This window comes from Patagioenas fasciata, chromosome 1 (genome assembly GCF_037038585.1).
Source record: "Patagioenas fasciata isolate bPatFas1 chromosome 1, bPatFas1.hap1, whole genome shotgun sequence".
Taxonomy (NCBI): Eukaryota; Metazoa; Chordata; class Aves; order Columbiformes; family Columbidae; genus Patagioenas; species Patagioenas fasciata.
In genome coordinates, this window is record NC_092520.1 from 99,454,165 (window position 1) to 99,467,511 (window position 13,347).

Below are 13,347 nucleotides of genomic sequence, written 5' to 3' on the forward strand. Positions count from 1 at the left end.
TAGACAATCCTGGCCACTGTCATGCAACCCACAGCATGCAGCTATTTAAAGTCAGAGGGACATTTTTAATCTCATCACCAAAACTGAATTCCTCCATATGTTTTAGCATTGGTTTTATTTCATTTGGGTCAAGAAAGATTCTGTGCCAGTAGCCTATAAGTGAAAATATCACTGCCTACTTCAGAAATGCTGTTAGCAAGGTTACTGATGTGATTCTGAAAGAACAACATAGATGAGATGTTACAGCCTGAGCAGCATTGAATTGGAATGTGTCGTTCAAGAACTGAATACCAGAGCCATTAGGAAAAGCTGGTGTACAGTCTAACTTCAGTATTGCATTTTTATTCTTTAATGAAATAATTTCAGAGTGCTATTATTTGAAAAAATGTTTGAAAATGCTGCGAAAGCTCAGGTTGTTCTTTGCAAACCTTGAGGGAAATATTAGATGCAAACAGTTGTGGTTCCATTCTCTTCCACTGCAATTAGTTCTCAACATCTTTAATGAAGGCAGTCAGAACTCAATTCAGGCTTTAAAATACTTGGGAGAAGAGAATTTGTGAAACCTACAGGAAAAGTACATTTCTTGACTGACTTGAGTAATAGTCATCTGTTTTTATAAGCTAAATTGACAGAGTATGAACTAAAGCAAACACCACATAAAGTCTGCTTTCTTTATGTAAAGCACATTCATTTTCTTAATCAGGCTGTCTCTCGAACTAGTTTCTTCACTACTTTTACTGAGCTAAGAAATACTCATAACTCCTACTAAGGAGACTGCTGCACATGATGTCAGAGTCGCATGTAAATTAAAATGTCTGCACAACAGGAAATATATCATAGACAAGCAGGGCAGAGGTAACTTGTAAGTGTGCCAGTGTACCATGAGGATGAGTGCACAAGCTTAAGTTGGGGGAGACTGTATTATTTCTTACGCTACACAAAATTACTAAGTCAGTTCCCAAATTTAAATATTAATCATGGGTTTTTCTCAATTATACACACAGTTAGTGCACCTAGCTGTAAATTTTACTTTCTCTTCAGTGATTTTTAGCAATCTTCTGCTCCAATCCTGTGAAAGCTGGACTGAAGCAAGAACAGAAGCTTTTTGACTTTTTTTTATTTAGTCTCAGAGTTAAAAGCTTTTAAAACCTCATTCCCAGACCTGAATAATTAATTCTTACCTCAGAAATATGTTTCTCATAGTTGCAATCTCTTTTAGACAGTTAAGAAGTTGATTGTTTTTTATGAAGTCTTAACCTTTTCTTTCTCAGAAAAAATAAAAGGATGTGTGTATGTGCATGTCCATGCATTCCGCTGTATCCCTTCTTAGCAACTGCTGTGGGAAGATCAGTGACAAGCAAATCACATTTGGTCACATCTCTACTGTATGTTCTTATGATTGACATGTAGCTTGAGCCTTGCATTGTGTTGCAGAAGATCAGTGAAGTGTCTTCCACATGGCATCCCTGAAAGAGTTCATGTTGATTATTAGCAAAATAATTGCAAATTTTCCCTTAGTAGTAGCCATAGCTATTTTTTCTATCTGCATAAAGGAAATACCCAAGGGGAAGGGAAGAATTTGCTTGTGTTTTTAAATGTAATTCATCCTGAAGCTGAAACATGAGGCTCTTTTTCTCCATTGCCAGCCATCCAGGTGGAGACTTCGCTTTCATTGTTTTTTGCAAAATGGTCATGGTGGGACGAGTCCTGAAAATCGCAGGGATAACACACAGATTGTGCTGAATGTTCACAGTTCATGAACCAGGGAATATATCAAAAGCATGACCAAACTTCTAAGAGGGAGACACAGCAGAGTAGGGAGAACTCCATGACGACAGCCCTTACCCAGATCTGATGTGGGCCTAATCCATTGAGCGTACCAAAAAAATATTCAAATAAATGCACAATAGCAGAATTGTCTTATACTGGGGTCCATCTTTGTGCAACTAGGGGGAGGGGGAGCGTGTGGCATCACACTCAGAAATGTGACGTTAAAGAGCATTTTCTCAGCAGTTGTCAAGCATGTTTTGCCCCTCTGTATTTCTTGGTACCATGACTGCAAAAGATATTTCAGGATTCATCTCCGTATTAACCAGAGGGAGATGAGGAGGAGAGACTGATTAATAGCTTTGTGGAATATTTTAATTTAACAGTAAGAATAACGTGTTACAATGATGTTACAGCACGTAACACTGAATGCTTAAGAATCCATCGTAGGCTTACACAGAAATATAGGTTTTTTAAACTCCTTTTTAATCTCAGTCCTTTTTTGCTGAATTCAACAATTTAAACATCTAAGCATCTCCTTACTCTGCATTATGCCCATTTCTGTTTACTAGGGGGGATAAAACAAAAGCAACAGCTCTGTGTCAAAAGCATAACTCAGTAAAGATTTATTGATAAATCAGTAAATTATACAGTAGGTAAAAGAAAGAAAAATGCCGCAGTTTTTTTTTATCTTGATTATGAAAACTTTCAAACTGTTTTGGTTTTTTTTAAATTTAAGTTTAGGAAAAAAGAATGCATACAAATAAACTCTGTAATGCATAAAAAGCAGATTTGTCTCAAAGACAAACAAGTTAGAAAATCATGACGACCCTCCTAAATAAAGTAAAATACTGGTTTTTCACTTGTAAGCATTTCAGTAAGCCTTTAGAGTATTTCCCAAGCATTAAGAAAGGAAGAGGAGAGAGATCCTGCTTCCAGGAAAATACCTTGTTGATTTTAGCAGCTTGAGCTGGGGTCAGCCTCAGAAGGGTTTGAGTGCCAGCAGTCTGAAGGTTTCACGCTGTCAACATTGTCTTGTTATGATTTTTGATTTTAAATTAGTAAGACTTCAGGTAGGAGAGGAAAAGCTTTAGCTTTCTTGTGCATGTGTTGCTGGGCTGAATGTTTTACCCCTGGCAGTAATTTCTAGTATTCCTTCAGTGTGATATTAATCCACTGAACACAATGGAAAGACTCCCAATAGTTTCAAGAAGCTTTGACTTTCAGTCTAGCCATATGTTTTCATTAATATGTTTTTAAGATTTTTATCTGTTTTGATTATTATTATAAAACTGTTAGCTTCAAAGTGGGAGGTCACTGAGGGTGTTGCTATCTACATTCCCATTCATAGAATCATAGAATAGTTTGGGCCCAACCCCCGGCCATGAGCAGGGACATCTTCAACTAGATCAGGTTGCTCAGTGCCTCATCCAGCCTGGCCCTGAATGCCTCCAGGGATGGCCAAAAAGGCGAACAGCATCCTGGCTTGTATCAGGAATAGTGTGGCCAGCAGGACTAGAGGAGTGATAGTACCACTGTACTCAGCACTGGTGAGGCAGCACCTCTAATCGCTTGTTCAGTTTTGGGCCCCTCATCATAAGAAACACATTGAAGTACTAGAGAGAGTGCAGAGGAGGGCAACGAAGCTGATGAGGGGTCTGGAGCACAAGTCTGATGAGGAGCAGCTGAGGGAACTGGGGCTGTTCAGCCTGGAGAAAATGAGGCTGAGGGGAGACCTGATCACTGTCTACAACCACCTGAAAGGAGGTTGTAGCATGGAGGGTGTTGGTCTCTTCTCCCAAGTAACAAATGATAGGACAAGAGGAAATGGCCTCAAGTTGCTCCAGGAGAGGTTTAGATTGCATATTAGGAAAAAATTCTTCGCAGAAAGGGTTGTCAGGCACTGGAACAGGCTGCCCAGGGAAGTGGTGGAGTCACCATCCCTGGAGGGGTTTCAAAGGCTTTTAGACGAGGTTCTTAGGGACATGGTTTAGTGCCAGTGTTAGGTTATGGTTGGACTCTATGATCCTGAGGGTCTCTGCCAACTGAAATGGTTCCGTGGGGCATCTACCACCTCTCTGGGCAACCTGCCCTCTGTCCCAGCACTGCAACAGATCTCTTGCTTTGTAGGCTCTGGTGCTGTGTGGAGTTCACATGCTGAGTCTTGCACTAGAAGGGACCTTTTAGGATCCGCACAGCGATGAGATCCTCTCTACCAGAGTCTCACAAAATCTGTTCTTGGTTGCATGCAGTAATCGGGTGTTACAGAAGAGTAACATTGTTTCTCAGAATGTTATTATATATAGAACATACATATTCTACAGGCTCTTGGGTCAGGGTCTGATTGGTGTCTGTTGTCTTATGAAGGAGCGCGTGGCCTTGTCCAGGCCAGACACATCACTCACACTGTGGAGGGAAGTTTGCGTTTCCTGGGGAATTCTTTGGGAAACCTGTGAGCAAAGCCTCTGTCTGCCAAGAAACCGGTTGCAAGACTGCTAAAGCAAAGAAGAATTTAAAGATCTTCAGCCCCAGTCTAGGGCAACAGTCAACAACAAAAGCCCAAAATGTAAAATGCAACAGAAAACATTTTACTAAATAAAATTGTCTGTCTGGAGACCAGGAATCAGAAACAAGGTCATTGTAAGTTACTGAATTCAATCCACAGAGCAAGGCAGTTTAAACTAAGGCTTTAATTACCATGGGTTTTTTTACCTTGTCATTCGAAAATCCCTGAACCTTATTTCAGTAATCCACATGCTTTCTTGAAGAGTTCATACCCAACCTGTTCTGGATTTATAAGGTACCTGTCAGTAGAAACTAGACAGTAAGACTGAATGAACAAAATGAAAGGTAAGTTGCCTGCTGAGAAAATTAATAGTCAAAGGCATGGGAAAAGAGCAGCAGATTTGGAAACGTGAGAGCTTTGCTAGGTTCCAAGAGCTACCTGCTGTGCAAGACGGGGTAAGTCACTTCACTTGTCCCTGCAAGTCCTCTTCTGCATTGTTCCTTGCTATCTGTTTAGATTGTAAGCCATGTGGATACGGACCTGGCACCCCATGTTTTAGAGTGTCAAGGATAGGTAAGGCTGTGAGGCAATACCGGAATATACGGGTACTAACAACTGTTCTGGAGCTTAAAGCTGATCGTGAGGCTGAACAGTCCCCAGCTGCTGTGCTGTGTTTGCAGGCACACTCCATGTAAAGTAACCTGGGGTTTTGTCAGAGATTTTAACCCATCACAGTAACATTCAGTGGATTTCAGTAGGTGCTGTACGTACAGACATGGGTCCACTGTCTGCCCAAAAGGACAGGTAGCTTTCTATTGGGAGAAGTATGTCTGCAACTATTTAAATCAGAGGTGTTAAACACTTAACGATCTTTTTTAATACGGATCTGCAGAGACAATGTCCTGCTTAAGATCTTCCACTGATCAAAGGACTGAGAAATGAGAAACTCCCAGGGCTGGAAGAAAGGAAGAGGGTTTTCTTGGCTCAGGGCGAGCACTCACTAGGAAGGCTTCATTGTGCCAAGGCAGCTGCTCACGGAGCTGAAAATGAAGGGCCTTCCAGTCTGTGGGATGTAGGTAATTTTACAGCTGTTTTCTTGCAGCAATCCCTGTTTTCATTCAGTTATAATAGTTGTCAGCAGTCACTGGAGGACCCACCATAGACAAGGTCTGAACTAAGAACTGGGAAACCCAGGTCCACTCTTAAAAGTGACAGCTAGGACGAAGAAAGTAGAAAAGCCCCATGAATCAAAGTAAACCTCCACATCCCCAGGGGATCCTATGGTGAAGGTCATTGTGCCCTGTGGCACAGAGGCAGAGATTTCCTGCTCGTCTCCAGAATTTGTGATCATTTGTGTCCCACACTGCCCATGATCTGTGCGGCACTGGTTAACTGCCTTACTCACAGGTGCTTTAAAACAAGACAAAACTTTATCGCTCCCACAAGACTTACCAGCTTTTAGGTCTCTCCTAAACAAAGCCACACTTTTCAATCCTGGCTAATGAGAAATCTTAGTTCCATGACTCATCTCATTTACTTGTGTCACCAAACTTTATTTCTGCTATGTGTTTCCTGAGGTGGCAAGACCTGAGCTGGACACATTCCAGATCAGGATGTACTACTAAAAGGCATAACAGTCTATTGCATTATCATTTGCTATTTTCCCTGTCTCGGTTTTTGTTACTTACAGCATTTTGTTCAGTTTATGTTAGTTGATCTACCAGCCCTTCACAGCAACTCTCACATCTGTCTTTCCCCAAAAGCCCAGCCTTGCCTGTGAGCAGTTCATGTGTCTTCCGATATGCATTACCTTACATACATCAACATCTCTTTCATCTATCACGTTGCTCCAAGTTACCTGGCTTTCAAGTAATTTGGAATTTATCAAAACCTACTTTTAAGTTTAACTAGCCTAAAAAAAGTCTGCATCTGCAAACTTCAGCACTATTTTTTGCCTATTAAACTAATCAATCACCTGTTTCAGCACTGATATTTACAGCAAGTTTTGTCTGATTGCACGTTTATCATTTATTTCTACACTTTGTCTTCTGACTCTTTGCCACTCTCATACATCAAGAAAGTGCCTGGCCCACATAGTGTCTGATATATATCTCATTGTCACAGCACATTGAGATACAATCATTCAGCATGGGGAGGAATTACTACTGCCAACTCCATCCCAATTTGTATGCACACAGCTAGCTGCCCTTTCTTACTGATTTATCATGTTTGCCCACTTGTTTACGCCCGGCACTGTGCACTCAGCTTTGTTTTCATCATCAAAAGCCCAGAAGTAAAACCCCACTGAGCTATGTGTATTTTTACACCTGCTTGTGTGACACAGTTTGCTGTGAGTCCAGCAGATCTTCACCCCACAAAGTACCTGGTGTTTCCTCACTTGTCCTTTCTGTCTGCCCTCACAAAGCCTCCCTAGACCTCTTCTCCCTCCTCCCTAGTATCCCTGTGCCTGTGAGTCAGCCCTCAGTACAAGCAAAGTAGAAATAATAATAATAATTATTACTATTATTATTATTATTATTGTTATTATTATTATTATATTATTATTTTTAAAATGGGTGCCCACAGTCCACATTCTCTCAGCTACAGCCGTGCCCTACAGAGTTCCCAGTATAATCCCGTCTCACCCATCAGAGCTGGAGCAAACACCTGCCAGATGCAGACCACACCATCTGTACTTTGCTGCCTGTCCTCTGATGCTCCTCCTGCCACCCAGCTCCTGCCCAGGGCAGACATGAAGGCTGTGTGTATCTAGGAGAGCCGTGAGGAGCAGAATTTACGAAGGAGCAAAGGCAGCTCTGCAGGCACAGTAGGGGAGCTCCTGGCAGCCCCACAGTTTGCTTCCTCCATGTCACTCACAGCTCACCCCTGTCCAGGGATTAATAGCCCACTAGTGCAGTCCTCACCACAATGTGCAGAGAAAAGGTTTTTCAGAGTTGTGATGTTTGTGCCTACGTGCCTGCTGAAATCCATGCTATACTATGGATATACACTCTCTGTGGATCTATACTCCCAATGAATCTATACCATCTATCCACGTCACTATTGACAGGAACAGCCCCTTCCCCATGTGCCCCTCTGCTCTGGTGAAGCCCCACCTGGAGTCCAGTGTCCAGCTCTGGAGCCTCAGTACAGGACAGACATGGACCTGTTGGAGAGGGCCCAGAGGAGGCCACAGAAATGATCAGAGGGCTGGAACAGCTCTGCTGTGAGGACAGGCCGAGAGAGTTGGGATTGTTCAGCCTGGAGAAGAAAAGGCTCTGGGGAGGCCTTATTGTGGCCTTTCAGTACTTGAAGAAGGAGCAGTCTTTTTAGTAGGGCCTCTAGCAATAGTACAAGGGGTAAAGCTTTTAAACCAAAAGAGGGAAGATTTAGACTAGATACAAGGAAGTTTTGTTTTGTTTTGTTTTGTTTTTTTTTATTATGATGTTGGTGAAACACTGTCCCAGGTTGCCCAGAGAGGGGGTAGATGCGCCATCCCTGGAGACATTCCAGGCCAGGCTGGACAGGGCTCTGAGCAACCTGATCTAGTTGAAGATGTCCCTGCTCATGGCAGGGGGATTGGACTAGATGAGCTTTAAAAGTTGCTTCCAACCCAAATCATTCTTCTATGTTCTCGTTCCTCAGGAGCCAGCTCAGGAAACCACTTTTGTCCAAAACTGACCCAGGGACAAAGGTTCCTAATCCAGCTGTCACACAGCTGTCCAAATGCTAGTGCTAGCTCAGGAGAGATGAAGAACAGGACCACCACCTGAGACCTCCACCTCCTTTGGACTACTGATTTGCAGGTCATGTCTGCCTGCAGTGGTTTGAAACTCCCTGAAAATCTCACACAACCACAGCTGTGTGTTGTATGATTCCACACAAGCTGTGTCCTTGTGCAGAATTGTGTTCCTCCTTTCTTATTAGACCAAGGCACAGCCTGACCCTGTTCCAGCTGAAGCCAGATAACCCCCAGCAGTCATTTTCATAGCACGCAGTCAGACCTTGTCAGCTGCAGAATCACAGAATGGTTGGAGTTTGGAAGGGACCTCTGTAGATCATCTAGTCCAACCCACCTGCTAAAGTAGGTTCACCTGGAGTAGATTGCACAGGTATGTGTCCAGGTGAGTTTTGAATGTCTCCAGAGGAGACTCCACAACCTCTCTGGGCAGCCTGTTCCAGTGCTCTGGCACCCCCAAAGTAAAAAATTTTTCCTTATATTCAGATGGAAACTCCTGTGCTTCAGTCTGTGCCTGTTGTCCCTCATCCATTGTAGGAAGAGGTAGACAAGCTGCAATGATGTCATCTTCAAAAACAAGCCGTTTGCACAAAGTACAGCTAATGACAGAAGTTAATGATAGAAGTCCTAGAATAAGAGCATTTTTACAGTCTGTCTTAAACTGTCCTGTGGGGACTATTTTGCTGAACTGTTTCTTAAATTTAATTGCTATTTTATTTGGGTGCTGAAAAAAGAGAACACCTCTCCCTTTATCTTTGCACTAGATCTGTGGTGGCATGAGTAAATCATAAAGTGCAAACCAGCAATTGAGTGTGATCTTTCCAGTTTAGCTTGTTGCCCCAGTTTAACCCACAGAATCACAGGATCAACTGGGTTGGAAAAGACCTCAGAGATCATCAAGTCCAACCCTTGGTCCAACTCCAGTCCATTTACTAGATCATGGCACTAAGTGCCATGTCCAATCTCAGCTTAAAAACCTCCAGGGACGGTGAGTCCGCCACCTCCCTGGGCAGGCCATTCCAGTGCCTGACCACTCTCTCTGTAAATAATTTCTTTCTAATATTCAGCCTAAATTTCCCTTCGCAGAGTTTAAGCCCATGCCCCCTTGTCCTGTTGCTAACTGCCTGGGAGAAGAGACCAATTCCCACCTGGCTATAACTTCCCTTCAGGTAGTTACAGAGAGTGATGAGGTCACCTCTAAGCCTCCTCTTCTCCAGACTAAACAACCCCAGCTCCCCCAGCCTCTCCCCATAGGTCTTGTGTTCAAGTCCCTTCACCCACTTATGCCCAACCTGATCATAAAACTTTAGGAGAAATACTTGGGCTCCTAACCATCAAAAGTAGAGGGAGGGGGTGGATACTAGTTTTTTTCTGGAACATTTCAGTGATCCAGTTTCAAGCACAGCCAGCCCTCCTGTACCAGTGCAATGAGGACACAGGCAAGTTATGGCTTGGAAGAGGGGAATTCCCAGTTGCAACTGGGAAAAGGAGGGTGGGGTAAGCAAGGTGGGGCAAAAGAAGGACACCTCAATCTGGTCTCATTGCAACCTTATAGCCACAACAAGAAGTTCCTGTCACAGGTCAAAATCCCTATCTTAGATGCTGAATAAGCACCAAGTGAAATTAGCTGTTAATTCAAAAGGGAAATAATAGGATATGCACATATAGTAGATCATGGTATGGGTGAGTGTAGTAAAGCTAGGGGAAGTTTGAGATTTTTTTAAAATGCCTTGCTATTTTTTGTGGGGAATATAAAATTTATGCTGTACAAGTTAAGATTTAACTCTAAATCTGTCCTTAATAGACAGATAGATGAAGAGGGAAGTAGAATAAAAATCAAAGGATGTGGTGAAGGTCAAAAAAACTTGTGCAGAAAAACTGCACAAGTAATGAACTTTTCACATTCAAGGCTAAAACTAACCACAGAGTACAAGATCAGACTGGTTCAACTAACCACGGGGTCAACGAAATCAGACTTTGGGCAAGATCTGCTCCGTCCAGAAATACCTATTTGCTATGTTTGTATTCATGTTTATATTAGATATTAAAAGACCAGCTTTGTCTCAAGACAAAGGCGGCTTTTGGTGTTGATCTGGTTCATGTTTAGGTTTTGACCTATAGGTGCTTCTTCATCGTGTAACATCTAAAGCTTGTCCAACAGCTGACGAGTTGGTAGAGTCCCTTGACACAGTTGCTTCTTAGATCTTACGCATTTTCAATGTTAAGATTATTTTGTTCAGCTTAAAAATTAACTACTTGTTTTTCTTTAAAGTAATACTTGTGATGCTTTTTGCTTTTTTTTTTTTTTAAAAAAAAGGTCTTTATTCCATGGTTAACAGTTTCCATAAAGCTCTTTCAAAACTGTTTTGGAGGTCACTGCTGCAGATTCTTCAAACTCCATGGGTCTCTATCAGATTCAGGTTGGGGGGAAAGAAAGGACCAACATTACTGGTGTTTGTGCAACTCAGGAGACATTTAGAAAGGTATGCTTGCTGTAACTAGAAAGTACTTTTTTTCTTACCCAAACTAGCTCTGTCTTCTGAAGCTCACACTGGGGCAGCAGGAATCACTACAGGCTATTTTCTTGGGAGACTTCATATACACCAAAGGAGGAACAGCAGTTTTCTGGAATAAGAAACTTTAACTTGGTTGGTTTGGTTCCTCTTGAATTTGTGACCACAAAAATTATCAGGCAAAAACTAAAAAAAAAAGTTAAGAGCTAGTAACCAGACGTTGTGAAGATGACAACTAGCTAAAATACACAGCAACTCACTTCAAAATAGGCAATGAAGTTCCTGAGTCTCAGCTGGCTGGCATCTCCTGCCTTTCTAGTAAAAGTTACCTTTTTTTTATAGTGATTCTTCTTACCCTGAGCTTCATATTTCTTTTCAAAACAGAAAAACAATGTCAGACTCCACAAGAAGAGCAAAATAAGTAATAGCTACATTTCATAGGAGGTTACTGCTAGTAGCTGTAAATTTAAAGTGAAAAAAAGAGACATAAAGCCAATGTTCATGTTAAACACCGAGTATGACCCCAGGAATGCAACACGGGGGCAGAATTCTGAGACCAAAACGTAATATCTAAAATCAAGTCATTTATTTTTTCCTATTTACTTTGACCACTTCTCCTTTCTAATTTAATAGCAATGGTTGAAGAGTGCAGAATAGAGTTGCACCAATGAGAAGCACTGTGTTAACAGGTACCACGTGTTAAAACAAATTGCCTTGTCCCAGGACCTCAGATGCTTCAGTCTGGGAACACCAGCTCTCTGAATGAAATTCAGTGAGGATGTATATCCTAACACCAAGCAATTCATCAACATCCCTCCACAGTGTTTTAGGTACACACCCAGCACCACAGGCTGAGGGCCAGACTGAAGAGTGCCTGTATCACTCTCCCAGATGAGGCTTTGCTGAATATGTTCATAATTAGTCCAAACACACACCAGTTTGGCAGATGTTTTCAGCCATTTTCTATGCCTTCTGGATTACAGACAGTCAATACAATCAAAACCAACCAACCAGTCAAAAAAAAAATTATTTGAAGGTTTCCTACCAACTCCTACCACAGCTGCTGTCTGATGTGGGATAGGGGTGCAGAATCTGTGCCAGGCAATGATTTTGTGACCTAGGACCCTACTGAAAGGATATAATGGGTGAAAGCTAGAACAATGTCCTCCCCCATGCATGGAATCACACCACTTCAACTGGAGGTCGTCCATATGAATACCAATGAGATGCTCACCCCATCGCTGTTGGGCCATTAGGGGTTTGCCTTCACCAATGCAAGAAGAGCAAGGTGATGGAGGATGGAGTGCAACTGCATCGTGGAGCTTTCATGCCCATGTGCTACTCTGGGAGTAGCATCAGGTTGCAGGGCGAGTGATGTGGCCCTCAGCAGTGATGAAGCGCTCCTTGTACTTGCAATTTCTCCCTTCTGCTGCCCTCTTGCCCCAGGGCAGCCTCAGGCCCTGCAGCACTACACCCTCCTGGAGCTGCTTTAGGAGCACCGCAGCTCATGACACAGTGACATGGACATCCTGAATCCAGTGTAAATTGAGACTGGCATGTCCGCTGGGCTTGGCCTGCAGAGTTGTGACATCTTGGGAGGTGTCTCAGTCACAAAATATCATTGATTTGTGATGTGACTCTGAGCCATGGACTCGTAACGAACAGCAGCAGGTTTACCAGCTGAAACACGGTCGTGGAGAAGTCCAGTCCAAGAAAACAAAAAGTCAAACTTCTCATACAAAAGGCAAATGCCTAATTGACCTTGGTTTCTATTAAAGAGATTCAAAGCAAAAGAAAAAAAAAAGTAGTAATGAGTTGGCATCTTCTGTGTAATCAGTGAACCAAGCCCTTTGCTAAGACCTTAGAAACAAGGATTGTGGAAGAATGAACTACTCTAATCCAAGCTTTCATGGCACTAGAAGTCCTGTCTGGGCTTTTGAGCAGCCATACATCGCTTGTCCTTAGCAGCAGGCTGCTGATCTTCCAAATAAGCTTGTCTTTAGCACATGCTTAAGACAATGCCCAAGCTAAGCAGAGAGAGTTAAAAGGAAAGAACAACAGACCGTTGTCCCAAAACCAGGGTTCTTTCTCCCTGGTGTGCATACAAATGAGCCAAATTTAGCACACAGAGATGAGATATGGTTTATTACAGAGTTGTACAAGTTTGGATGCTGGAACGAAGCCAGCATACCAGAAAGAAAAGTAACAGCCATTATACACAAAATCTGATCCCTGCTCAGGACAGTCCTGAAGAGCCAATTGGTTACACATTCGCATATTGGTTACATAGTCATTTCAGCATATAATGAGCGATGTTCCGCTAAAGGATGCTTTATCCAACAGTCTCGAGATATATGTAAAAACAAGAGTCAACTAATTGTGCAGGCTCCAGAATGTCTTCACTGCAAGGTCAGTAATCTCTCTAGTTTCTGATCAGTTGTTTTTCAAGTCACTCTTATCTTTGTTAGAGGAGCAGACTGACCTAAAACTAAGACGATTTACACATCTTTAGTCAGGAATTGCCAACAGGATTCATTCTTCTAAGTGGTAATGACTAACATAGAGGAGAGAGGAGCAAAGTCAGACCAATGCACAGACTCCTGATCACTCACAGCTCTCACCTGCCAGATGTTATGTACAGCTGGAAATGCACATTGCTGATCTCCTGGCTGAGTGCTAAGAGCAGGATCTCAGAGCAGGAGAGCATGAGGTCTGTCCCTGTTATTGCAGGGAAGCTGGAGGCCCATTACGTGCAGCACGATGCCAGCCACACACTTCCTAGGCAGCCACAGCTCTTTAGAGCAGCACAGGGAAAGTCTTTT